This window comes from Liolophura sinensis, chromosome 11, assembly GCF_032854445.1.
Source record: "Liolophura sinensis isolate JHLJ2023 chromosome 11, CUHK_Ljap_v2, whole genome shotgun sequence".
Taxonomy (NCBI): domain Eukaryota; kingdom Metazoa; phylum Mollusca; class Polyplacophora; order Chitonida; family Chitonidae; genus Liolophura; species Liolophura sinensis.
This window is the reverse complement of record NC_088305.1, coordinates 24882886-24908960: the sequence shown is the minus strand read 5'-3', so window position 1 is coordinate 24908960 and position 26075 is coordinate 24882886. Positions and strand designations below refer to the sequence as shown.

General features: G+C 40.9%; 1 long non-coding RNA gene across 1 annotated transcript; it reads left to right on the top strand.

Moving 5' to 3' along the window:
* Positions 1–7683: 7683 nt before the first annotated feature.
* Positions 7684–9856, top strand: LOC135477530 (uncharacterized). The gene is made up of 3 exons (XR_010445205.1): positions 7684–7811; positions 8965–9063; positions 9750–9856. It is a non-coding gene; the product is annotated as an uncharacterized LOC135477530 (long non-coding RNA).
* The last annotated feature ends 16219 nt before the right edge of the window (positions 9857–26075 follow it).

Here is a 26075-nt window from a genome sequence, read left to right as displayed (position 1 = left end):
GCCGCCTGGTTTCTAGTGGTTGGCATTCATGCCGCTTGATTTCTAGTGGTTAGCAGTCATGCCGCCTGATTCATGGTCCGGTGTGTGCGATTATCGTACAAGTACGATGTCTTTATGAAACTAGGCCCTGGTCTTGAGAAGCTGGGTCGAGTCTCGTAGGGCACATTTTGTCTAAGGTTTCTCTCCAGAAATCATTTTGTTGATAAATTGCTTTGTTGAAAAGTCATTTTGTTAAGATTCATTCAGTGTGTGTTGTGTTTCCTGTGGAGACAGCCTTGTGTTGTCTATGGGCCGGAAAAGGAACATTTCACGTAAATAAAATAGAGTCAGAGTCTTGGTGCAGGGCGTTCGACGGGTCTTTAAAATGTATTCATTTATTTATTTACTTGATTGATGTTTTACGCCGCACTCAAGAATATTTCACTTATACAATGGCGGCCAGCATTATGGTGGGAGGAAACCGGGAAGAGCCCGGGGGAAACCCACGACCATCCGCAGGTTGCTGAAAAACCTTCCCACGTACGACCGGAGAGGAAGCCAGCATGAGCTGGACTTGGAACTCACAGCTCACATTGGTGAGAGACTCTCAGGCTTATACAGACGGGTAAGTACCAGACAAACCTTCAGACTGAATATCGCAGTTATACCAATGGGAACACGCGACACGATTGACCAGAGTTCGCCACCACAACGCTGTAATATTGTGCCGTTAACCATATAATCATTGTTTCAATGACCTAAGGCTAGTGATCTAAACTGGAGCTTGTATAAAATGCAGGAGCAGACCTTCGAACAACCTATCTGCTCTCTCACGCTAAAGAAGTAATTAAGGTCTCAGTTTATTATTAAAAGCCTACGTGTATGTACATATATAATTAATGGCCTATAGGCCTACTCCAACGTCATGGACCATGAAAGTGTGATATAAAAAAAAGTCAAACCACCGAGAAGTTATACAAATAAGGAAGAATGTTAAGGAAGAAATTCTCTCTTCTATTCTATACTTGTAGGGTTGTGGTTAGTGAGCCCATATACGTACCATAAACGCGAGATCGCAAACATCAGCTCTCGCTTGGAGCGAGGTTACACGTGATCAAATCCCTATAACGCTTTGCATACGCTACCAAAAGTTTTTTATATATGTGTCTGAATTCCTAAAGGCAAATACACGTCGGCCGCTATTTCAGATATGTATCTTAAAGTTGAGTGGATTTGAAAACATAATACCATACGAAAAAATTCAGACTGGCCGTTGGCAGATTTTTCAATTTCCTCAAAAAAAAAACAAGAAGCTTTTATGTGTTCTGCATATTATGCAGCCTGAGGTCAAAGGCTCGTCGCTGAATGCCACTTACATGCTGATACAATACATATAATCACATCCTGTTTTTGGCTTTTATTATGTCCTTAGGATAGTTCCTGTTTGCCACGATAGTTCCTGTTTGCCACGATAGTTCCTGTTTGCCACGATAGTCCTTGTTTGCCACGATAGTTCTTGTTTGCCACGATAGTTCTTGTTTGCCACGATAGTCCTTGTTTGCCACGATAGTTCTTGTTTGCCACGATAGTTCTTGTTTAGGTAGGTTTGGGTAGGAGCTAGACAACACAGGTTCTCTGAGCAGTAGTTATTGAGGGTTATAATTTATTGAGGGTTAGACCTTTGTGGTCAGTGATGACCTTAAAAATAAGATGTGCTCTGTGAATTCTTGCACCTTCGACGACAACAAGGCATTCCCTGTCAGTGATCGTCATTTTCTTTTTATAACTTTTCAATTCTCGGCCTCCATGTGCTGTAACTTTCTCTTTGCCGTGTGCATTCAATTGTACTACAATATAGCTGACTGCAAAACGTAAAGCCGTGGGTGTGGATATTGTATGTACCGCTTTGGGTAGAATGTCACCCACAGTCGCCAATACTTTCTTTGAAGGAAGATGGATTGGTGCCTTGGTTGAGTTCATTAATCTCGTAAATAACTTACCTTTGTTAGATTAAATCAGACATCTGCCTCCTGCTATGCCTAATTTACTCGTTTCAGAAGTAGGCTCTAGCGGTGCAATTTTTCTGTCTTTCAAGTTTCAAATTTTTATTGACATATCCATTTGTGAGTTCCAAGCATGAACCTGAAATTGTTATGTACGGCGTTAAACCTGCAGCATACATCCATACATGGTTCCAGTTTCATAACACACCAACACATCCATTCATTTCAAACAACTACAGTTGCTCATAATTAGTACCACAACAGTACACTCAAAAGTATAATCTGTTGTCTGAGTAATGCTAGAATGCATTCTGCTATTGTAACACACTATCGTGTTAAATATAACAGCAATATTCTATTAATCCAACAGAAAGATTCTATTCAACTAACAGGATATTATACTGAATAGAACACAGTATCATGCTATAATAACAGAATACATTCTAGCATCACTCAGACAAAAGACTTTGTTAAAATGAGTAGATTAATTTTTGAGTGTAGTTTCCGCATGCCCATTAGTTAATGCGTTCAACACAAGTCACTTTTAATGGACTACACCGACACATATTTACCTGGATGCATGCGCACCATTACCGCCCATGTGATCGGAGGAAATAGGCAATAAAACACTAGTGTTTAACATTTTCCTCATTTTCCAAGTGAGCCGTGAACCAACATGGAGGCGTTGCGACATATGGGGGTATTTCTCATTCTTATGGCAACAGGTAGGCTGTTTAAAGTCGCAATTAACTTTATAAAGTTAACTTTCTCAAAACAACAGAGAAATATTCTTATTTATTTTCTTTTGTAGATATTTCTAAACTCTTTACATTGTTCTTGTAATGGCTATATTAATTTATTTATATATTTGATTGGTGTTTTACGCCGTAATCAAGAATATTTCACTTATACGACGGGGGTGAGCATTATGGTGGGAGGAAACCGGGCAGAGCCCGGGGAAAACCCACGACCGTCCGCAGGTTGCTGGAGGCCTCCACATGAACTGAGTCGCTGAACTCACAGCGACCGCATTGGTGAGAGGCTTTTTGGTCACTACGCTGCGCTAGCGCGCTAACCCACTGAGCCACGGAGGCCCCAGGTTTGGTTTGGAGCTGGGAAATAGACAACGCAGGTTCTCCAATCAGTACTTGTATAAATTATTGGCAAGGAGGCAGAATCCTTACAATGCACAATTATCAAGCTATAAATAAGAGGATACGGATGTGTATATATAATGAACAGAATCCTGTCATATAAACGCGTATACATGAGTAAGCTCATATTCAAACTTTAGCAATTCCACACATATAGTTAAGTTTCGTGTATTACATCCACAACGATTTACATGGTATAGCCGTCTTTACAATTTGCCCGTAAGAAAACACGACCTGCTGTGGGCTCACAACATGAGGTAAAATGACTTCCTTCCCTCAGGCAAGGCTTTTTATACTCACTATAGTTGTTGGTCTTAACAACGAGTGAATCACACCGACTGGAGAACCTAGGTTGCACAGATTCTGATTTGAACACGCGCTGATACATTCTACCCGTCACGCGCACACCGTTTACCCATTGGGGCGAGCTACGCCTGACAGTTAATCCGCTGTTATGAATTAAAATATAAAGATTTTACCATTTGTTTAATACAATTAAGATCATACCACATATTCCACTTTACAATACTTTTCTTCTGTTAACAGCAGTAACCTTTCGAAAGACTTGTATCGATATAATGGCTCGGTCGGGGAAGCGTACTTGCCCTCGGTAAGGCGTCTCAGTGAAGCAGCACTAGATAAAAGAGCGGTGGAAATCCGTCCTGCAACAACGAGCCACATTACATGCGCTCTAAAGATTCCTTCGTTGTCATATGACTGAAAAATTCTTCAGTACAATGTTAAACCCCGAGCACTCACTTACTCACTCGGCCACGGAGACTCCAGCTAACAAAACAAATGGAAGGTTGGCTATGAGGCATGTTGTTTACGGATAAATATCAGAAAGACGCTTTTTTTCTGTAATGTACAAATAACATTTATGTATATAGTATTTCCATTGAGACAATAACCTGGCTATGCCATCAAACTTTATTGTTAAACGGGTTTATTTATCAACAAACTTAGTTTGAAATTCAGTTTGTCCAGTATTATTTGCGCTCAGATTAAATCATGTGACGTGTTCTCTTGGTAAGTAGCTTTTAATGAAGCTAATAAATTATTTATTTATTTTCTTTGGTGGGATTGGGGTAGGTGGGTAGAGAGAAGGTGGTGGAGTGCGTGGTTTTAAAACTGGTCATGCTCCAGGTCATGCCGCAAGCCAAATGAATCTTTGGATCAGGCAAAGACCAATGCCTGGCTAGGCTCCCATGGTATACACTTTTGAGTAACTCGTCCCAGACATGCTTAGTGCACATGCATGGTCATAACGACATGCATTGCTGGCCTATCTCCGCAACTGTAGACGTGTACCAATGTACAAGTGGGTTGAGCTTATGTCAAAAGTCACGAAACGGAAATTATGTACTTAACTTTATAAGCCACACTACGAAATCCTATTTAATCCTATCAGCTGTGAGGTTTTGGGGAGTCGGAATGACGCAAGAAAGAGGATTGCATTGAGCAAACCCGGATGCCTTTGACAAGCAAAGTGATAAAAGAGACACCCACCGCCGAGAGAAGCAAGAAACTGTCTTTATATGTGTTATGTGACGAACTTCTGTTAATTAGAATTCGGAAAATAAAAGACATGCCTAATTAGGAACATTTTTAATTTGTTTTCGGCTCTAGGCTTCATAAACCATTTCCCTGTACGACGTAAGTCACAATATTTCCTGTGAAAATGTTTTATATCCTGATGTGGACATCTGTTGGGACATTAAGGCTGGTTAAAGAAGCTATACCGGAGATTTTTCCGCGAATAAAAACCTCTTCATTAATCAAATTAAAGTTTTTCTATATAGCTAGATTAGCTCAAGTGACAGTATTTCAGTACATATCAGACTCGTATCTGTATGTTATTTACAGTGTTAACATAATTCTACAGACTGAAAGTTATAGTGCGGTCCGTTTTGCAAAGGCTAAGAACTTCATTTCTTGATTGAACGGTAACACGTACGCAGGTGAGGCTGATATTTTGTGAAAGATAATCGTGTGTGCTATTTTAAAATGATAAAGAGCCAAAACACGATTGAATGGTCATTCACTGTTTTTTTGGGGGGAGGGGTCAAAAATATTTAGTATAGTCCCATTAATTTGGCCACGGTGTGTCATAATGTGGACACTGTTTCCCAGCATACAGGTTTAAATGTCTGCTCACAGGCAAGTGGATATACATGTATTTTGTTCATTTCTTTATTTACTTGATTGGTGTTTTACGCCTCGCTCAAGAATAGTTTACTTGTATACAACGGAGACCAGCATTACGGTGGGAGTTAGCCAGACAGAGCCCGGAGAAAACATACGACCAATCGCAGGCTGCTGGGATACCTTCCCACGTATGGCTGGAGAGGAGGCCAGCATAAGCTAGCCAGGCTTGAACTCACAGCGACGGCATTGGTGAGAGGCTCCTGGATCATTGCGCTGTGCTAGTGAGCTAACCATCTCGTGGATATAGTATCTGATTACACGAACATAGTGATCTACACACATGGAGTAATGTATAATACGTTGTACTTTGTATATTTATGTCTACAAGGTTATCCTCATAATTGCAACTTATTCCAGGTATGTCTTCATTTATGCTAGACTGGTGAATTAATGAATGGAATGTCACAAAGGAATATTATTTTCATTATCTCAGAAAAAAAGTCCCTGTGAGTAAACTTTCTTCTCTATAACACATGTTTATGTTTGAAGTGTTACACTGTGACGGGAATCAAGACCCCAATACCACTTCCGTCTTTATTGGACTGTACATGTAATTCTCTATTTTAGGGTGTAAATTCCGTTTGTCCCCGGTCATTTTTGATGAACAGGTGAATGCTAGAACAAGGATATAATTCATGGAAATTGTCAAAATTTTTACAGCACTAAACGTTAACGTTGTCTCTTGTGGAAAATTAGTGTGGGTCAAATTCTGGCTAGAGGCAAGGATTATGTACATCCGGGTTACAGCCAGCCAGAGTTGCATGTTAACCCCTGTCAGTCTGTGTAAACTAAACAGTTTGTTCAGTCTTACTGGGGCGTTCTACTCTCTGTGTATGTCAACCTCTCGTATATAGTTGTATGTAAGTGTGTCACACAAGCCTTGTAACGCCCAGACGAGAAAAAAAGGCACACAAAAAAGTGTCCCACATAAATTCTGATGCACAGAGCTAGGCCCACGCAGTAGACAGCCCAGCTCTCCTCCCTTTCCCTGTACATCACGGAGTATACTCATTCCGCTAACGAAGTCGTCAACATGTTATGTGTGACGGAAAAGTCACTGTATCAGACCGTTCAAGTACTCAGTTGTCCGTTTGCTCATGTCAACTCATCCGTGTTCAGAGCCGTGGTGTAATCTGTCCATGCACTTCATCGAGACACTTTTCCAGCTTGATTCGCCCCAGTTTTATCTTTCGTTTCGTGAGGCCCTGTGCTAAGTTTCATCAAGTTGGGATCGGTTTCGTGAGGTAGTGCTGACTTTCATTAAGTTGTGATCTGTTTCGTCTCGCTCTACTGAGTTTTCTCAATTTGTTTTCGGTTTTGTCAAGCTGTGCTGATTTTTTTTCAAGACATGCCCGGTTTCGTTCAGCTGTGAGGAGTTGTCGTCGTTGTAGAGAGTGTCGTGAAGTTGTGTTCGATTTCGAGTTCGAGTTTTATGAATTCACGTCCGGTTTCTGGAAGGTGTATTCAGTTCTATCAAACGGTTTCTTCAGGTTGCGTAAAGTGTCAAGACCTTCTGAGCTTTTCCCTGGTGTGAATGTTAAGCTCACGTCCGTTTCATCATCATATTTATGCGCTTCTTGCACTTGTGCCCTCTTCAGCTAATGGGCATTCATGATTTCATCCCAGAGTTTTCAGTTCCACCAAATGTCCACAGTTTTGGTTTCGTCATGTTAATCCAGATTTCATCCAAGTGTTTACAGTTTCATCAAATAGGCCTACATATAGTTCTGGTTTTGCCATGTTAATCCTGATTTCATCCAAGTGTATACAGTATCATCAAATGTACGTAGTTCTGGTTTCGTCACGTTAATCCTGATTTCATCCAAGTGTTTACAGTTTCATCAAATGTACACACGTCTGGTTTTGCCATGTTAATCCTGATTTTATCTAAATATATACAGTATCATGAAATGTACATAGTTCTGGTTTTGTCACGTGAATCGTGGTATGTTTCATCGACAGCAGGTGAATAGCAGTTGCACGAGCATTGTGTTACTGCATATGCTATCTGAATGTGTCTGTGTCTCTTGTTTCACCGATCTCTTGCTAGTTTCACTGCCTTCATGTAGTTTCCCCAACCTCTTGGCCGTTTAATTAATCTCTTTATATATTCACCGTCCCATTCCCAGTTTAACTGTCCTATTCCCAGTTTCGCCGTCTTCATGGTAGTTTTACCAACTTCTTTTCCGTTTCATCGATCTTTTTATAGATCCTCATCCGAGTTTCACCGCCCTCAGGTTCACCTCCACTTTTCCTGCATGCGCATGGCTAGACAGGTGTGAGCGACAATGAATTGTTTATTCTATACACACGGAGCTTATGTCTACTTTAGGTCAAAAAATAGCCCGTTTTCGGGTTGGTTTGTCTGCCTCAGTCTGTCTCTTCTGGTCATCGCGGAGGCTGTTCAAGGTGTGGCCACCACCCCAAACAACGCGGGATGTCACAGTACCGTATCAATCTTAAAACTGTAAGTATCAGTATCTACACGTATTGTTTGTTGATAAAATATCAACCGTATATATTTTATTCCATTTATGTTACCATTGTGAATGGGGGGAGCGGGATCAAGACATTTTTTCACTTTTTTCGATGAAGCCTGTAATTTTTTCGATAGAGCCTGTAATTTAAATACTGAAGCAAAAATGAAGCAAAAAAGTACTAATACTTATATACCCGACAAATTCTTTATGTGGAGAGCAAAACATAGGCGACGGTCGTAATGAAATAGACTATAGTTTATATTGTACCTTTGTGAGCAAAATAGATCTTCGGACAGATACGCTAAGTGTCGAGAACTCGGAGTTTCTGTACAACGCTATCATTTATTTATTTATTTATTTATTTAAGCTGTATGAATATGTTATAGCCTATGTCTCACCTTAGCCCAGCCTGAGTAGCTCATCATACCGGTCCTAACCGCACAACTACTTTTTTTTCTTAGGAGCTACAAAACTAGTAATGCTAAACCTGGTTTTACATCACGAACGTAATGGTTGAAGTACATGTATAATGTCTTAGACGTGAAATTACTTCCAAGCTAAGTCATATTGGTCTGTTTACTAGAGGAACACATGCATATACCTGGTTTAACAGTATTCATGTTTTTTGTCATAAAAAATTGAATTTTTGTAATTTTTTTTCCTTGTTGTTGATAAATGCTGCTATAAAACCAGGTGAAAAAGGTTAGCACATGTTTTTGACAATATATGTGGTGCTTTCGTTTTACGTTGTGCATCCTGGTACATTTTATACGGGTGGCTCATCTTACTCCTCGGGTCAGCTTATCCCATTCTCCTCCATATGTAGTTTTGTTGAATAGTTAGCAAGCATCTACAGAAAAACGTTTATTTTCGAAAGTTTTTTTATGTGTACCCTTCAAATAGTTTTGCAATGGCAAGCTATGACCCATGAATCAAACAAAGTTAAAATCCACACAGTGTCGTCAAAGCACAAAAATCGGGCCAAACCAAGAACTGAACATGTTTGGAGAAACTCTGGCAGAAGGCTACAAATAAGCTCATGATATCTTGTTAGTCTATGCTTAAACGTCTACTGTAAATACCGCAACTTTCTGTTTTTAATGAAAATGTAGCTCTGCTATTTTTTGTTTCTTCACGAAGAGTAAACGTTACTACAGCGGAAGCCGTGGTGAAGTCGTACAGCGTAAGGCAGTCCGTGTCGTGTGGACTATGGAGTCTAGGACGTTGTACCCGATACAGGTTAGGATAATAAGTTATCACTGGTAGTAAAACTCTGTATATCTGAATTCGTTATCCAACGACATTCGCGATATATGTCGTTATTCGGATCAGTCTGTTGTACATTGGTATAGGCCAGAGCATTTGTGCTCGTGACCTTTCTCTTATTTCTATGGACAACCTTTTCATATGGACCTTGGTGTACGAAATAAAGCGTTGTTATTGTTGTTTTTGTTGTTGTTATCTGCAGGTTCATTTTGTGTAAATTAACGTCTATCAAGTTCACAAACCAGTGTTTTAACTGCATAAACCGGCATTTTAGTATTACAGGCAGAGGTGATAAGCATCAGATTTATAAACCATTAGAACATGTATCATGCTTATAGCGTTCTGCCATTCAGAATTTACCAGCTTTTATGTTAACCTGGTTACATATGAAATGTTCCCATCTACCTATCTCTATCTTAACATCACAACACTTTTTATTTACCTAATTCTGCCAAAGCCGTAGTTCTAGGGGCGTGTAACTGGCTACTACTTCAGCATTTACAAGCGCAATTAGAATAAAATCCTGACTGACATAAACTGATCGGAGACCGTATTCCACCGGTTACGTGTCATCATTCGCCAGTTATCCCACTTTCGTTGCTGCTCTGGGTTTTCCCTCTATACTGCCAGTCTTGTAATATATTAACCTTTGTTCACAGTCTACAGTACAGAATTGTTTACGAGACCAAACTGAGGCTGCGCACAGAGACTCACTACAGTAAGTCGTGCTGTCCAGGGTGGAAGGGAGACAACTGTGATATGGGTAAGAGTTTTTTTTTAAAAATATATCATTAACGTTTGTTTTGCTTTACGTCAAACGGTCTTTAAACTAGATTTGTAACGTAGGTCTAGTTGGAAAGGTTAGGTGATTTAGTGCGCTCCCTCCGGCACTACTATAATCCAAGCCTATAATGATCGCTCAGCTGAGATAACTCCCTTAGACAAGGGGAGATAACACAGGGTTCAGACATGATACTCCATACAGCATATAAATCATTCTCTAAGCTCGGTTTACATCACTCCCACCATTAGACAGGCGTGACCTTTGGATCCCGCTCACGTGGGCTTATTTAGACTTAGCCTCATCACAGGTATCTTCGCGCGGGACTGTTTAATAAGCACTCATCAATAAAATTGTGTCAGGTGTTGGATATAATCGCGCACACTTCAGATAAAGAGAATGTATGTGTGTTAAGTATAATTAGAAGCAAAGATTGAAACAAGATTTTCGTGTTTCATGACATTATTTCCTGCCTCCTCGCCCTGAAACCAGTAATCTGGGCGCTGTTCAATATTTCTGTACAAAATTTGCTTGTACTGGCGGCACTTGATGTCAAACGAATGTAGACATCAGGACAAGCTGTGAATATGTACTTTGAAACCGATTTATGTAAAAGGATGTCAAATAGCAAAACGGTACATGTCTGATTCTCTTCCATTAACGTCCATGTTAAATTACCATGTTATTCTGTATAGTTTGCGGAGGGGGTAAATTAGAACAGCCCTCAATATCCTGAAACAAGTGAATGTATGACTGTGGCTTATCGCCATATTAAATAAATGTAGCAATATTAAAGCCATTTGTAGCGATCATATACGATACAAGGACAGTCTTGTTTCTTGTTAACATACACATAAAATTACTGCGTATTACTTCGGGACTATTGTTAAATAATATATGGTTGATGTGGAGAAGTATTTTGTGGTCATTGGCGACGCAACGGCTATAATGAGTATTTTTTATTGCGACATGTCCGAACAGGCCAAGAGATTGTTTCTTTTGAAAACGAACATTGATACGCTCCATACGTGCTTAGTGTTCTTGGATATCGGTAACTTAGATGCTGATTCGCCCATATTGTTTGGCGTTTTTCTCTCAAACCCAGGTACAACGACATACGAGACAACAAAAACAACAACAACAACCACAACAATGCCACCAACAACAAGAACAACACCTCCACGAACAACAAGAACAATACCACCAATACTGACAACAAGAACAGTAGCACCAATACTAACAACAAGAACAACACAACGGCAAACAACAGATATAAGAAGAACATCCCCGCTAAGAACAACACACGTGACACAACCACTGCCAGCAAGTACAGTACGTCCATGGCCGTCACAAACAACCACGTCATCACTGCCCTTCAAAACCTCATTCCCCTTGACCTGGACTCAAGCTGCAACAACTTCGACTTTGACTGATAAAGTAACAACGTGGACAACCCTGTCGACCTTCCAGTCATCTGAATCAACACCAACAACGCCTTCACCTGTCTGTGGCGTCGAGACACCGAAATCCCAGGTACTGTCACACGATCAAAATCTGCAGGCAGTTCCAGCCAACATAACCTTCGTTTGTCAAGTCCTGTTTTTTTACCACCGCGAAAAGCAGCCGACGGAAATCGTCTGGCTGGTTAATGGTGTGGCTGTCACGACACTGTTCGAGGTGGACATCATGGAGGGCTTTGGAGAGAGCATAGCTGGAGAAAGAGTTAGAGGCATTCGAGTAATTTCCACCCTCACGGTTGTGAACGCTTCTGTCTGTATGGCAGGGGAGTACGTGTGCCAGGCCAGGGTGGGGCAGTGCAAACACAACAACAGTGTCCATCTGGGATGTCCTAAATTCCCCAGCTTTTCACATACACAGTATAACTTTGGAAACAGTAAGTAACTAATGTGTTAAGCAGACTGGTGTTTAATGTGGTACTAAAGTTAATGTGGTACTAAAGATGATTTAGCACGCAAATACGTGTGTTTGTCTGTATGTCTGTATGTGTGTATGGCGGGATGAGGTTATAGGTGGAAAAAACTGGATTGGTTAGCTTCCTCTGCGGCCGTGTGAGGCATGCAGCAACCTGCGGATGGTCGTGGGTTTCCCCCGGTCTATACCCGGGTTCCTCCCACCATACTGATGGCCGCCGTCAAACAAGTGGAATAGTTTTGAGGACGGCGTAAAACACCAATCAAGTAAATAAATAAATATACTAGACTTGTCGAAGTGAACTAACACGCTTAGCCTAGTCTAAATGACGATTTACAGCCATATAGCGTGGAAGATCTTTAGCGCTAGGCTTTGTAGGTGTGTATCTGTTTACTTTAATCCGGGTCAAGGGGCTTGTATATACAGTACGCAGTTTTCATATGACCGCTATATCCACAGTTAAATTGAAAGCCTTACGCAGATACCTTGTATACCCATTCTGGTTTTCGGCCTCCGTGGCAGAGAGGGTGAGCCTGCCAATCCGGCGAAATGACTCTGTAGCTTCTCACCAATGCTGCTACTGTGAGCCCACCTCATGCTGGCTTCCTCTCTTGCCGTACTTTGGAAGGCGGTTCTCTTTCAATGGGCTCTGTCCTGTTTCCTCCCATCATAATGGTGGCCTCCGTCGTATAAGTGAAATATTCCTGAATACGGCGTAAACCAATCAAATAAACAAATAAATAGCAGGATATTGTGAATATAATTTTGGATAAATATACACCGTAATATCCAAACTTAATGTTCAAAGGATACATGAAAACGTGTATAAAACGAGTATGGTTTTGAGATTGGGTCTTGGCCTCAGTCTCAGCTTGTCTACTACTCTTTGACGTACGTCACACGTTGGAAAGTTGGTTAGTTAGTTGCCGAAAGTTCGACGGTTTGCACAAGGCTCTTTGGTTTTCTTCGTCTATAATTAAAAAAAACAGAATGATCAAGCTAATAAAATTTAAAACTCTCCACCAATGATGAACCGATACGTTCAATTTAAAAGTAACAAAACTAACGTAAGTCAATTTCTAGGAATAACACTCAAAATATGCCGGGGTGTTTTTGAAGTACGATAGAACTGTAAACGTGTAATTCTTCGAAATCTGGAGAAATGAAAAAAAAGGCATTGCTGTTTGCACACAATATCATGTAAGACAGTTGAAAAAGCTATGTTTTCGTCTTACCGCTTGCTTTGTCGGCGTGTCACTGGGAGATACCCCATGCACTGTTCTTTTACATCAGACATGTAGTCAATGAAACTTTTTCAACTGTGAAAATCTCATTGGCTTTTGTTATATTTTCAGGTTGTTGCCCAGAGATAGTACCAGTGAAAATGCAATCGATTCCCCAATCCACCCCAATCAATATTGCAGCTCCTGCTGTCCTGGCTGGTCTCTTGGCTCTAGTCGCGATAGTTTTGCCAATTGTCGTCTATAAACGCAGTCGCGCCATTCAAATTTGGTTCAAGTACTGGTTTGGAGCTTTTGAGGACGACGGTGAGATGTGGCTATATTTGTATCATTAAACTTTCGTTATGAACTCGTGTGACAGCTTGACCGTTTCGGTGGCCTAGTGCTTAGAACGTGGAGGCAGCATAATATATGTAAACATGCCTAATGCCTCCTCGTCATATAAAAATATTGTTAAGTACGACGTCAAACCCCAAGGATTCGTCCATTCATTCATTCATCTGATAGCTTAAGTATTTATTGATTTATCTTTTTATTCCATTTATTTAATTTTAATTTAGTTATTTATTCTATTTATTTAAAACGGTGTTTTGCGTCGTATTCAATACTGTTTTACTTATGTGACGGCAACCAGCATTGTGGCAGAACCCGGGAGAAACCCCTGACTAAACGCAAGTTGCTGGCAGATCTTTCCACGCCGAGCTTTAAGCTCCAAACGGAACATTAATGATTAAACAAACCAACAAATGAAATTGGTGTCGCCATTATTATGCCGTGTGTTTTGTACTAATTAATGACTGCTCCACTATATAAATGCGCATAGCTGGGAAACTTTATTTCTGTCACTGACGTCTATAGCCAGAACATGAATGCATTTCTTTACCTAATTCTGCTAAAGCCGTGGTGCTATGGGGATTTAAGTTGCTACTATTTAAGCATTTACATGAAATGTCGGAATAAAACCTTAACTGAGGTAAACTGACAAGCGGCTGTATTTCATCGGTTACGTTTGACCATTTACCAACTATCACACTCTATGCTGAAACTGTTTAGATTAAAACTACATTGATATTAATTGTAAAGTTATACTTTTAAAGATCAAAAATCTTGTCTACATTTCATATTTTATGTTATTTCAGATGGAAAATTGTACGACGTCTACGTATCCTTTGACATTGAGGACCAGACCGTTTTACGTTTTGTCCTGTGTAAAATTCGGGAGTTTATGCAACAAAATGACTACACAGCTTTCGTGTTTCCTGTGGACTCCCAGCCAGGGATGAGTAAGTACCGCTGATCACTACTCTTTATTTAACTTATATGCTTCCGTAGTCCTTTCATGGTTTGTACTGAACGTCGTTGTGGAAACTAGTCTTTCGATTATTGGTCGGGAACGTCCATTTTGGTTGACGGCTGGTAAACGGTGTCTGCATGAATGCCTGCACTATATAAACATCGGTGGCGGTGCAGAGATTTCACGGATTCTAGAGAGTACAGCAAAGACACTACAGAATTAAAACGTAAACCATGAAGAAGTTAATGTTTGCTAAACAGATACATGACTTTAACGATAATGAAGACTGTACAGATGGCAAACAATCCTAACGTGTCGCTTTCTCAAGTGCCATAGTGAGGGGATCTAATATCTCCCTATCGGCAGCTTAATTCCATCCTTTAGGCCTTTCAGGTAAGCATGGTATCTTTTGAGTGTATAACATTACAAAGTCCCAGTTAACTTAACACACCCATTCCTTATATGCTGTGCATCGTTATTCTAGGCACGGTTCCTAACGTCGACGGGGCTTAGCAAAACATCCACATAAATTAGATGGAGACCTGCGCAGCGAAAGGAACTTTACAAATGAAAGTTAATTCGGCACTAATGCAAATCACCAAACACAAGCGGTTTACACCCTAAACCGTAAGTCTAATGTACATGTGTACAATTACTTAACAAGGGAAATAACTCATGCCGTACACTATGTATCTGATCGAATTTTTACCAGTTAGCCAAGAATATGTAACTAGCTTATTTCGGGTGCACCACAGCTTCACCATAGTTCTCTTGAAAGAAAAAATTATTATATTTCGTTACTAGATTGCATAGAAATGGTCATCGCGTTACTAGATTGCATACAAATCGTCAATGCGTTACTAGATTGCATACAAGCCGTCACCGCAAAGACAAGAATAGAAAACAGGCTACACAGCATAGGCCGGAACAGGGGAGTTTTATGTTTGAACTCTTTCACAGTAGAAGATAGAAAATGTCCAACTGTATCATGTGACCTGTCAAAAATGTGAGGCAACTATTTTGATCGCCTTTACTATATTACGGCGTCTGAAAAGTGTAATAAAATCATTTAGAATGCACTAATGGTAACAAAAATTCAGGAGAGGATTAAAGGAAAGAGGTGTCTTTTGTGCGTATGGGAAAAGGTGAAAGACGTGATCAGTAAGTCATTTTCAAAAAAGGTTGCCTAACATTTTTCACCAGTCACATGGCACAGTCTGATTGATTTTACCTCTGACGACAAGAGATTTCCGAAACCAAAAGCTCCCCTACCACCAGTGAGGAAGGTTTAGCATAAATATTCCATGTATCTTGCGAACATGATGTCAGATACTTACTGAGGCGTTCGATCCCTTCCACAAGTTAGTTTAAGTGCTTCAACTACACAGTACATTCGATTGGCACGTTTGAAATTTTCTATTTGCATAAATTCGGATCAAGCCAATGCATGCAGTACACGAAGTGATAAAATTTATGAAGGCACTTATAAAAGAGCTTGTGAGATGTGCCCGTCTGTCTGAATCCGTCTGATCTGTCAGGCTATTTAGTAATCAACACTCACCACTGTGAACGATGCAGTTTTTTCTGATACTGGGTGTAGTTAGATAAGCTACATTTTGTGCTTTGTTCTTTGCGCTTTGTTTATTCCATCCATCCACAATCCTGAAATGGAGTCATATCTGATATTTGTTACAGCGCAGTCGGCGTTCCCTCAGCTCGCTTTACATCACTGCTACATTTTATACAGAAATTTCGAACAACCCTGAGGTCATGAGGCAGTCCGTGATGTCAGAAAACATAAAAACTCTCCACTTTTCGCTTTAGTCATACTTTATACCCGTATGGCCATGCCTAAGACTTTAAAATCGGGAATCTTTTTACTATCTAACTTGGCGCTCATCATAAGAGAAATATGCGAATAACTAGTCGGTCTGTTTTCAGGATAGTGTGATTGGGTGCGGTGTCATGTCTGGTGTCATGACATGGCATTAGAGTGATGTAGCACTGTAAAAATGTTGGTAGTGGGTCAGGCAAAGACAAATAGTTTTGTTTACGTACATCTTACCATGAGTATCATATTTGTCGCTAATTTGTTAATTGTCTGTTTTGTTTTGTTTGTATTTGTTATGTTTTGTTTTTTTACCATTCATAGGCAAGTCTGACAATATAGTAGAAGCCATGAATCAATGCCGACGAGTGATGGTCATTTTTAGCGAGAGTTATCGTTCTTGTGAGTGGTGCCGCTTTGAATTCCTAACAGCACAGAGACTGTTCATTGGCGAACGTTTGAAGATTATACCTGTACTTCTCGGAGAAACCAACAAACGTATTTTAAAAGACGATGATTTTTCAACTGTGCTCAAATTTATCCCATCTATCCACATGTCTACAGACTGTGAAAGTCCAATTTCACCCTCAGCATCGAAACAGTTAAAACTGCGCATGCCCAGAAAACGAAGAAAAGAGGCATGCCGTAGGAGCTGCAGTATGGAGCTACGAACGTGTAGGTTGCAGTCATAACATTTTGTCTGGAGAACAATACCCTGCATCTACCTCACTTTAGCTAGAGACCTAATCAATAAAGCACGAAACCGTGAACGTATCCCGGGCGACGTTTCCCCCTTAACACTAAGCCTTGCAGAAACACACTGTCTGTGCTCTTTTCCGCTAAAATATGTCGCTCATTTAAAAGCAAGCATAACCTACACCGATTTCACTGTTCTGCTTATCTTTGTATGCTTGGGGTTTAACGTCGTACTTAGCAATTTTTCAGCTATATAACGACGGTCATTAGGCCTGTGTACATATACTGTGTCTTCGTGTGAATAGGGCGAGTCCACACTGATACCGGGTCATCCAGTCCTGTTTCCTTGTTCTATCCTCTCAGCGCTGAGAGCCAAGAGATGCAGCAAGAATAGCCGTCTTTAAAGACTTTGGTATGACCTGACCAGGGTTTGATCCAGAATCTCCCGACTTCGAAGCGGACGCTCTAACCATCAGGCCAACAAGCGGGGCTCTGTGAGATGGGGTTTAATATATGCTAAGCTAAATTAGTGGATCCAAGAAAAATTCGAATATCTGTACACACTAGCACCACATATTGGAAAATTCCCCCGTCAAAGGTCGGTGGTATACTCCTAGAACTCCGATTTCCTCCACTTCTGACGGTTACCGTATAAATGCATGAAAAAAATATTTCACTTATACCACTGCGGCCAGCATTATGGTGTGAGGAAACCCACGACCATCCGCAGGTTGTTGAAATACCTTCCCACCTACGGGGCAGGATCTATATGATGGTTTAATACAACATGTCTGTTATATTTAACAGAATAATCTGCTGCAATAGGAGAATACGTTTTAGCATCACACAGACAGCAGTCTTTCTATTAAATTTAACACATCATTTTTTGAGAGTTGACTACGTTGCACGCCTTCGGGGCATCGCAAATATATGTTATAGGCGGTGGGCAGACACCCTTGTACTCATCAGATGACCTCGCGTAAACTTTGTTACAGGTCACTTGATTTCTATCAGTATGACGTACACCAACACGTCATTTGTTAGACGGTTCACCATTACTTGCCAAAGGCATTTAGGTTACAGCATGCATTTCGGGTTATTCAACCCTTAAAAATGACTGCCCTTTTACAGGCAAAGTGAAATTTTTTTCACTACACAGCAAATCATATTAACCTATTTCCTGAACCTCTTCGCATATAAACTTTCAATGCAATTTAATCAATTTTGCAACCTGATTTTGAAAACAAAACTACAATTTGTGGACTGGCCAATTTCACAAATGTTTGCTTGACACAAAGTGTAATTTTAGCAATCTGCAAAGAATGATTCCTTCGAATTATGCCTGAATATATAAACACTTTGCAAACATGCGGAAAAGTTGAAGGATCACAGAAATATCTAAAACAAGAAATCTGCATGTGGAAACGAGATTGCGTCTGTGACGTCAGTCTTGGTGGGGAGTAGTACAGAAGGATCCGAACGTGTCCGATTAAGCAGGTGGAATTGAGGAGGTGGAAGGTGTCGTTGAGTCCACGCTCCCATGAGCGAAGCGTGTGACGTCACACGTCACGCGAGGCCCGCCAACAGACCAATGAGGGCAGCTAGTTCAGCTCTTTCATGCCAAAACTGACCAATGAGGCGCGTGACTTCGCGCGCGAGAGCAGCTCCTTCAGCTCCTTGGCGCCCAAACGGACCCATGGGTGACCACGCGATCTTGGCGCCTAAAGTGTCGTTGAGTCCGCGTTCAACGGACCAGTGACCGCAGCTCATTCAGCTCCTTCGCGACCAATCAGACCCATGGGTGACCACGCGATCTTGCGTGATGGGCCAATGAGCAGCCACGCGGTCTTGGTATGTTGGAGTTGACCAGCTTCTTCAGTTCCTTGGCGCCCAAAATGACCCATGGGTGATCACGTGGTCGGTCTTGGCGCCTGAATTTTGTTGACAAATGCATGTACACTGGATAATATATCCGCTGTCTGGGATAGGTTCACTCACTATATGCGCGCTAACCAACTGAGCCATGGAGACCCCCGGGAGCGGAATAGTGTGACTGTCTGAAAGGAGACGCTGTTTCGAGTCCTTTATTTACTTATACTTTCTTACGTCAAAGACGGTAACATAAAAGTATTACAGATTATACCTGTACTTTTTGGGGAAACCAACAAACTTATTTTAAAACAAGATGATTTTTCAACTGTGCTAAAATTTATCCTATCTATCCACATATCTACACACTGTGAACGTACAGTTTCACTCTCAGCTTCGAAACAATTAGGACTCCGCATGCCCAGAAAACGAAGAAAAGAGGCATGCCGTAGGAGCTGCAGTATGGAGCTACGAACATGTAGGTTGCAGTCATAACATTTTGTGTGGAGAACAATACCCAGCATCTACCTCAGTATAGCTAGAGACCCAATCAATAAAGACCAAAACAATAAACCCAATCAATAAAGACCATGAATGTATCCACCGGACGACGTTTCATCCTTAATAACTGAAGACTGAAGTCTTGCAGAAACAAACTATGTTCTTTTTCGGCTAAATTATGTCGCTCGTTTAAAAGCAAGCATAACCTGCACTGATTTGCCGTTCGGTGTATTTATGTATATATGTATGCTTGGGGTTTAACTTCGACTCGGAAATGCTTTTTCAGTCCTATTGATATTTCAAAACTACGGAACACTTAGCTAATTTATGGTACGATTGTTAACCCTAGAATATGCTCTCATAACCTTGCCGGTTTGTCCCCGCACCCCCCACCCCCCATCCCACCAAATAATAAATGCCGTCCCAATTCAGGAACTAATAATCCACAGCACACGCTAGACACCGAATTACTTGGAGTCAAAACAAACATTCCAATACCAATAACGCATGCTCCACACCAATTTCCAAAACAACGATCAACACAAGAAAACTAGGATGGATTTATGTAAGGAGAAATACAGAAGCAGTTTCAGCGGTGCCTGACTCATTTGCCATGGGCATTTGCCTTTATTGATGTAATTTTGGGTGAACCTTCTACTTACCATTGTTCACACTTGTTGCATGAAAACATTTCACCTTTGACGATGACTTTCTCGAAGAAAATGTACATACTCATTTCCTTTCTGACCATCTCCACCGGGACCATTTAATGGCTGTCATGAAACAGTCGATTAACATGACGCAAGAAGCGCTGCCCCAATTACCTGTGTCTAAATAAAATGGAAATGGCGGGTCAAAAACAAGGAGTATTTTTATGTGATCTGAATGAATGCTTGGGTTTAACGTCAAACTTAACAATATTTCAGTCATGTGATGATGAGGAGCCATTTAGTGTGTTTACATATACTGTGTCTTCTTGTGGCAGGGTAAGTCCATACCACCAAAGTACTGTCGCCAATAAAGTATTATGCTGACGACCAGCTTTCCACAATGATCTTCTGAGAAGAGGCTCATTGACTAACAAAAGAACAAACCTAGTCTCTGCAACTGCCCAATGATGCAGTGCAATATTTACTAAAGTCAACCTGTCAGTTTGTCCAATGAGTGAGATGTTTCCTGCATAAAGTAATCATGTGATTCTGACCTTTGCTGCCCAGCCAATTGTTTATGCTTTCCTTTGCGTCTACGCTTGGTTAGCTGACTCGCAACGTATTAAACATTCACCGTAAGAGAATAATGATTAGCCGTTGTATAGGAAATTATAATTAAAGACGCACATCATAGAGAATAATATCCGAGTAGCGACGACAGTGTGATAGCTATTCGACTTTGAGGAGCGTTTCTCCCACCATGTGGCCAAAGAAATGGCCACAGACCCCTATTAGTTTTTTTATAAGCGACAGTGTTAAAATTCAGCGCTGTAGCTCAGTCCCAAACATTCCGTAGGCAATAAGCTGTGGTGTATACCTGGCCCAGTCTGTGAGAAAGAAGCCATAAAACTCTTGACATAGGTTGACCGTCAAAATCTGGACCTTTCTATGCCGGCAGCTTGAAGGGGTGCCTAGCAAAGCCACGGGGACGTCACTCGCATCCTAATCACCACCAGTCTCCTTGTGTTCTCTCGCCCAGAATTTCAAACTTTTATCATTCAAACTCATACCTGCCCAAAGCTTAGACAATTTCCACCATTTTGATACCAAGTATGCACCTGTACAGCAAAAACGGCAGGCTGGCAGCAAGAAAAAAAAAATTAACACCCTAAAACACAGAATTACATTTGTCCTACCGAAAAACGGAAGTTGTAATGGGGGTCTGTGTCTTATCACACCAGCCAACTTTTTGCAAAATCAATAATTTTTGCACCACATAGTTCCTACTATCTCTTAACCTCACACACAAAGTTAGGGCTTGATACATGCAAAAACTTTTGAGGAGGAATTTAACTTCGGGTACCCCTATCTTGGAAATGCGTCTGTTTGTCCGCTCTCAAGCACGAAGTTCAAAGCTCTGTAGTGCACATACCGTTCAAAATATCTCAACCAGGTCAAATGTTTTGGAAAGCTGCTATGTATATTTGCAAGAAAAATGAAAAAAATCCAATGACTAAGTATTTTACATTTTCCAATAACAAACATTTAGAAAATTATGGATTTTCTTGACGATTTTCTTGTTTACAGCAGTGCAAAGAAAATAGTTAAAGGCCAAAGGCGCAAAAATATATATCAAAAGATAGGTAATTTATCTGACAATTCACTTACAAAATATAGGACATGCCTTTTGGTAACTTTGTGAAAAATTTGACTTACAGTGATACAGGGGTGAGGGAGAGTAGCAAAGCGGATTTTCAAAATTCCAGAAAAGTCCACTTTGATCAATATCAAAGTAAACATATGTATCCAAACTGATACAGAAATGCTCATAGGCACAGTTTCCATAGATAGGGCTTAAAAAAAGACTAGTATCCCGTTTACATACTGATTCACATGATATAAAACCCTGTAAAAGAACACCCACCCACCCCCTTCCCCGTCTCCCCATGGCTGCCATTGGTTGGCTGGCTTACCTCAACTCACAGTGCAAAAGAATCCCACCACCTGTGTTGTTGCCTCAGACTTAATTAGTACTTTCCACATAACAAACACCAAAGTGTGACACTGGCATTTACAAGAGATAAATAGAGGGGAGAAATATGAATTTGCCACTTACAAAAAGAAAGCCACACAGTACATGCACATTGAACATTCAGACAGTCAGCAAGGCAACCTTCCCAAGACATGATGAAGGGACCCAAAAAGGGGTAAAATGTTATACTTTTTAACCTCTAACAACACAGAAATCCTTAAATAATCAGTGAGAAATTACATCCGTAATAAGGTTCCACACTGGGTACTCCTGGGTGGGCATGAGGAATGGACATTTAAACTGCCCGTACATATATGAGAAACCTGTGAAGTTTCCCCCGGGAAGGGGTTGGGGGGGATTGGGGGGATGTGTCATGGTGTACTTCCGAACCAATGACGGGGATTCTAGATCGGCCAAGGGAGTGGAGGACTGCATTCGATTGGTCAGGCCTTTGAGGAAGCTGAACTGCTAGCGGACCTCACCCACCTAGGTAGATCCCAGTTTAATATATGCATAAACCAGGCAAAGTTCACTGAAGCCATGTTTGAGAGACAAGGTCTAAAGAGGGAAACCAAGAAGAAAGCCCAAAAGGTATTGAACTAGGATGTGAAAGCCATGTGTAGCTGTCTGTTTTCTCAACCTGTGTGTGAGGACATTGGAAACATAGAAAAAAAATCCCAGCTGCCTAGGGAAGTGGATGCCACACTGCGCCAAATACTACAACAATATCCCAACAGACTGCACTTACATGTATGCTAGATACTTGAAATCGATAATTTTTGTTCCATCGCCGTACATAATGTGTGAGTAACTGGTCAGAGGAATGAATACACACATGCAATAGCAACTACATGCCTACAGTGGTTTATTTTTAAGTTTAAAGAGTAAAATTAACCTTATCCACTTCAAATCTATGCCCAAAACAGCAGCCAGTGTTGTAGCAGAGATGCCTGATTTTATTGTTTTGTGACTACAGGTTGATTTGATGCACATTTACCTAGTGTGTGGTGGCACACATGGGAAGAACCTGATTAGGTTTGTAAATTAAATACATGCTGGCCCTCTCTACTACTCTAGCCAAGTAAATTAATCTGTCTGATGTGTTTTCATCCACATGTGTGAGGCTGGGCCCTTATATGTGATGCAAGGCCTTATTAACCATCCATAATCACACACCCTATCTACCAGCCAGATACTCCAATTTCACTCACAGCACTCAAATTTTGCATTATTTATCCAATGTCAGCCCCAAAACAGACATTTTAAAAACCAGGAACAATGAAACGTTGTCTGTGTTTGTTCAAGCCTGCTCATACACCTGTACTACCCTTGACCACAGAGTGTTTTAGCCGATTTTTAGACAATTATGTGAGGAAAATACAGAACTAAACAGCTTTAAAACTGCTCAGTCAAGTTCAATGCAAACCACATCGCAGATGTGCCCACCAAATATTATCAGGCTGCTGCGAAATCTGAGCACACAGTGACATATTAAGTGGTTTGGCACAAGTGGACAGATCAGGCCACAGACCCCCATTAGTTTTCTATAAGCGACAATGTTAAAGTTCAGCGCTGTAGCTCAGTCCCAAATATTCCGTGGCCAATTAGCTTGGTGCATACCTGGCCCAGTCTGTGAGAAAGAAGCCATAAAATTTTTGATATAGGTTGACCGTCAAAATCTGGACCTTTCTATGCCGGCAGCTGGGAGGGGTGCCTAGCAACGCCAAGGGGACGTCACTCGCATCCTCATCACCACCTGTCTCCTTGTGTCCTCTAGCCCGGATTTTCAAACTTTCACCATTCAAACTCATACTTGCCCAAATCTTAGACAATTTCCATCATTTTGATACCAAGCATTCAAGTTGCTTGAATTTCTCATTATTAGAATCTATGTGAAATTTGGGGTAACCAGATATCAACAGTGTATAGGTATTCGGTTGGGTGCAGATTGTGCCACCCTTTTGGCTGATTTATACCTGTTCTCGTATGAATGCGACTAAATGCAGAAACAATTAAGGAGTACTCCTCACCTGACCCGATTTTTCTCACGGTATATTGATGATATCCTAGCTTTAAACAATTCACAAAGAGCAAAGACCGTGAAAAATATGTACCCACCTTCGCAGGATTGAAAAGAAAACCACCCAGATGGTACGTCTTACCTAGACCTACATTTGTACATAGACCGAAACGGTTCTCTCCCCCGCAATCAAAACGGATAGCTTCAATTTTGACATTGCAAATCATCCTTACTTGGACACTAATATACCGAAGGGCCCTGTACATGGCATGCACATATCTGGCCTTGTAGCATTCATTAGATCGTGTGTTATGTGACGATTTCTATCAAAGTCAGAAATTATACTGCAAAATCTAGTGTGTCAAAGTTATTCCATCAAACGCCTTCACTCTAAGTTTTTTTTAAGTCTTACAATGATTATAATTCTCTTCAAAGTAAATATATGGACAGAGCGCACAGAATATCTAGCGATCCATTTCATGCATGTGTCAGTTCCGCTTAATTCGGGGTTAGGAATGCGTTTTCATGGTGCTGAATTAGATCACATTAGGCTACAATCAAAGCGCAACTCGCTGTGAGTTCAAGTCCATATCACGCTGGCTTCCTCTCCGGCCGTAAGTGGAAAGGTCTTCCAGCAACCTGCAGATGGTCGTGGGTTTCCCCGGGGCTGTGCCCGGTTTCCACCCACCATAAAGCTGGCCACTGTCGTATAAGTGAAATATTCTTGAGTACGGCGGAAAACACCAATCAAAAAAAAAAAAAAAAAAAAAAAATCAAAGGGCAACTGAGATGCATATTTTATTATCGACATCATGTATACTAGCATAGTACAGGGTTTGAATACTACTTTCACTTATTCGCTTAAAACATACGTTTCCAACAGCATTTAAGATTGTTAAGATTGTCTCTTTTCATAATTCCATCCTAATTTCGTACTTCATTTTCTAAGTTTTCTTGGTGGTTTGCGTTGGACGTCATTTTGAGAACTGACGTTGTGAATATTATCCTGGAAGCGCCCATGTGGGTTGTCGGGTTGGTATAGGAAAGACTGTTTCGACGCATAGATTTGATCTGGTTTATTTCACTCATGCTTGAATAAACGTGGCCGCCTGCATATATACATATGTAGAAATACGTAAGATACTTCAAGACTGACAGACTGATTGTCTGACTGACTGACTGACTGACTATCAGACTGACAAGCAAATATACGCCAGCAAAAACAGACGGAGATTCATCTGTGAATAAGCAGCAGCTTTCTAGTCTTATATATCAAATGACAAATGTCGACATTCTTGTAGAAACAAGGTATTTTGGTATAAAACACATCAGATTGGCAACTGTGGAACTCAGCTCTATTTACTTGTCTATACTAAGAGTTGAGCCACAAATATACGTTCTCTCTGCATGGAACTATGGGAACAAGATCTTTCAACAACCCGCTGAGCCTAATCCCTGCTGGCAAGGTTGACTTGTCTAGACTTGTGCAATAAACTTAACAACTGAAAATGAAGCGCTATATTGTTTACATGTAGTTTTAAAATCCTGAAATCTGAAAAAATAATGACTTATGTGCGCCATGTATATAGGGACACCTCGAGGACGTGAGGCGGCCATTTGCGTTCCCCAAAGCCACATATGGTGGCCACAGTTGAATCAGGTGGTCAAATATGTTGACTAATTTTTCTGTTAATATAATTCGCTTCCTTATTCTAAATGTATAGCACATGACAAGAACAGCAAACTATTAGGCTACCAAAGCCTGCCGTGTAATAGTGTACATGGCTTGAACAGAGAAGTTGTTTTCACATTCAGCGTACCCTTATATAGAGCCTCGAATAATGAGGTCACGGCAAGGCTCACGCAGAGCGCCCCTTGCTGAGCAAAGGGCATCTTTGCAGAATACCACTTTTCACAGCGCACCTACTAGTAAGAAGAGACGTGTAACGTCTTTCATCTTGCTCAACTAGACTGGACCTACGTACGAAACTTGTATCTTGTATGAGAATTCACACTGTTTATCATTTGTTGTTGTCATTTATTGAATGCAGCGTGTCGAACGAACTTTTTCATACCAAAATTGTCCCTTTGTCAAACGGTTGTATTTTTCAAGGACAAGTGCACTGGATACCGCCATTTCT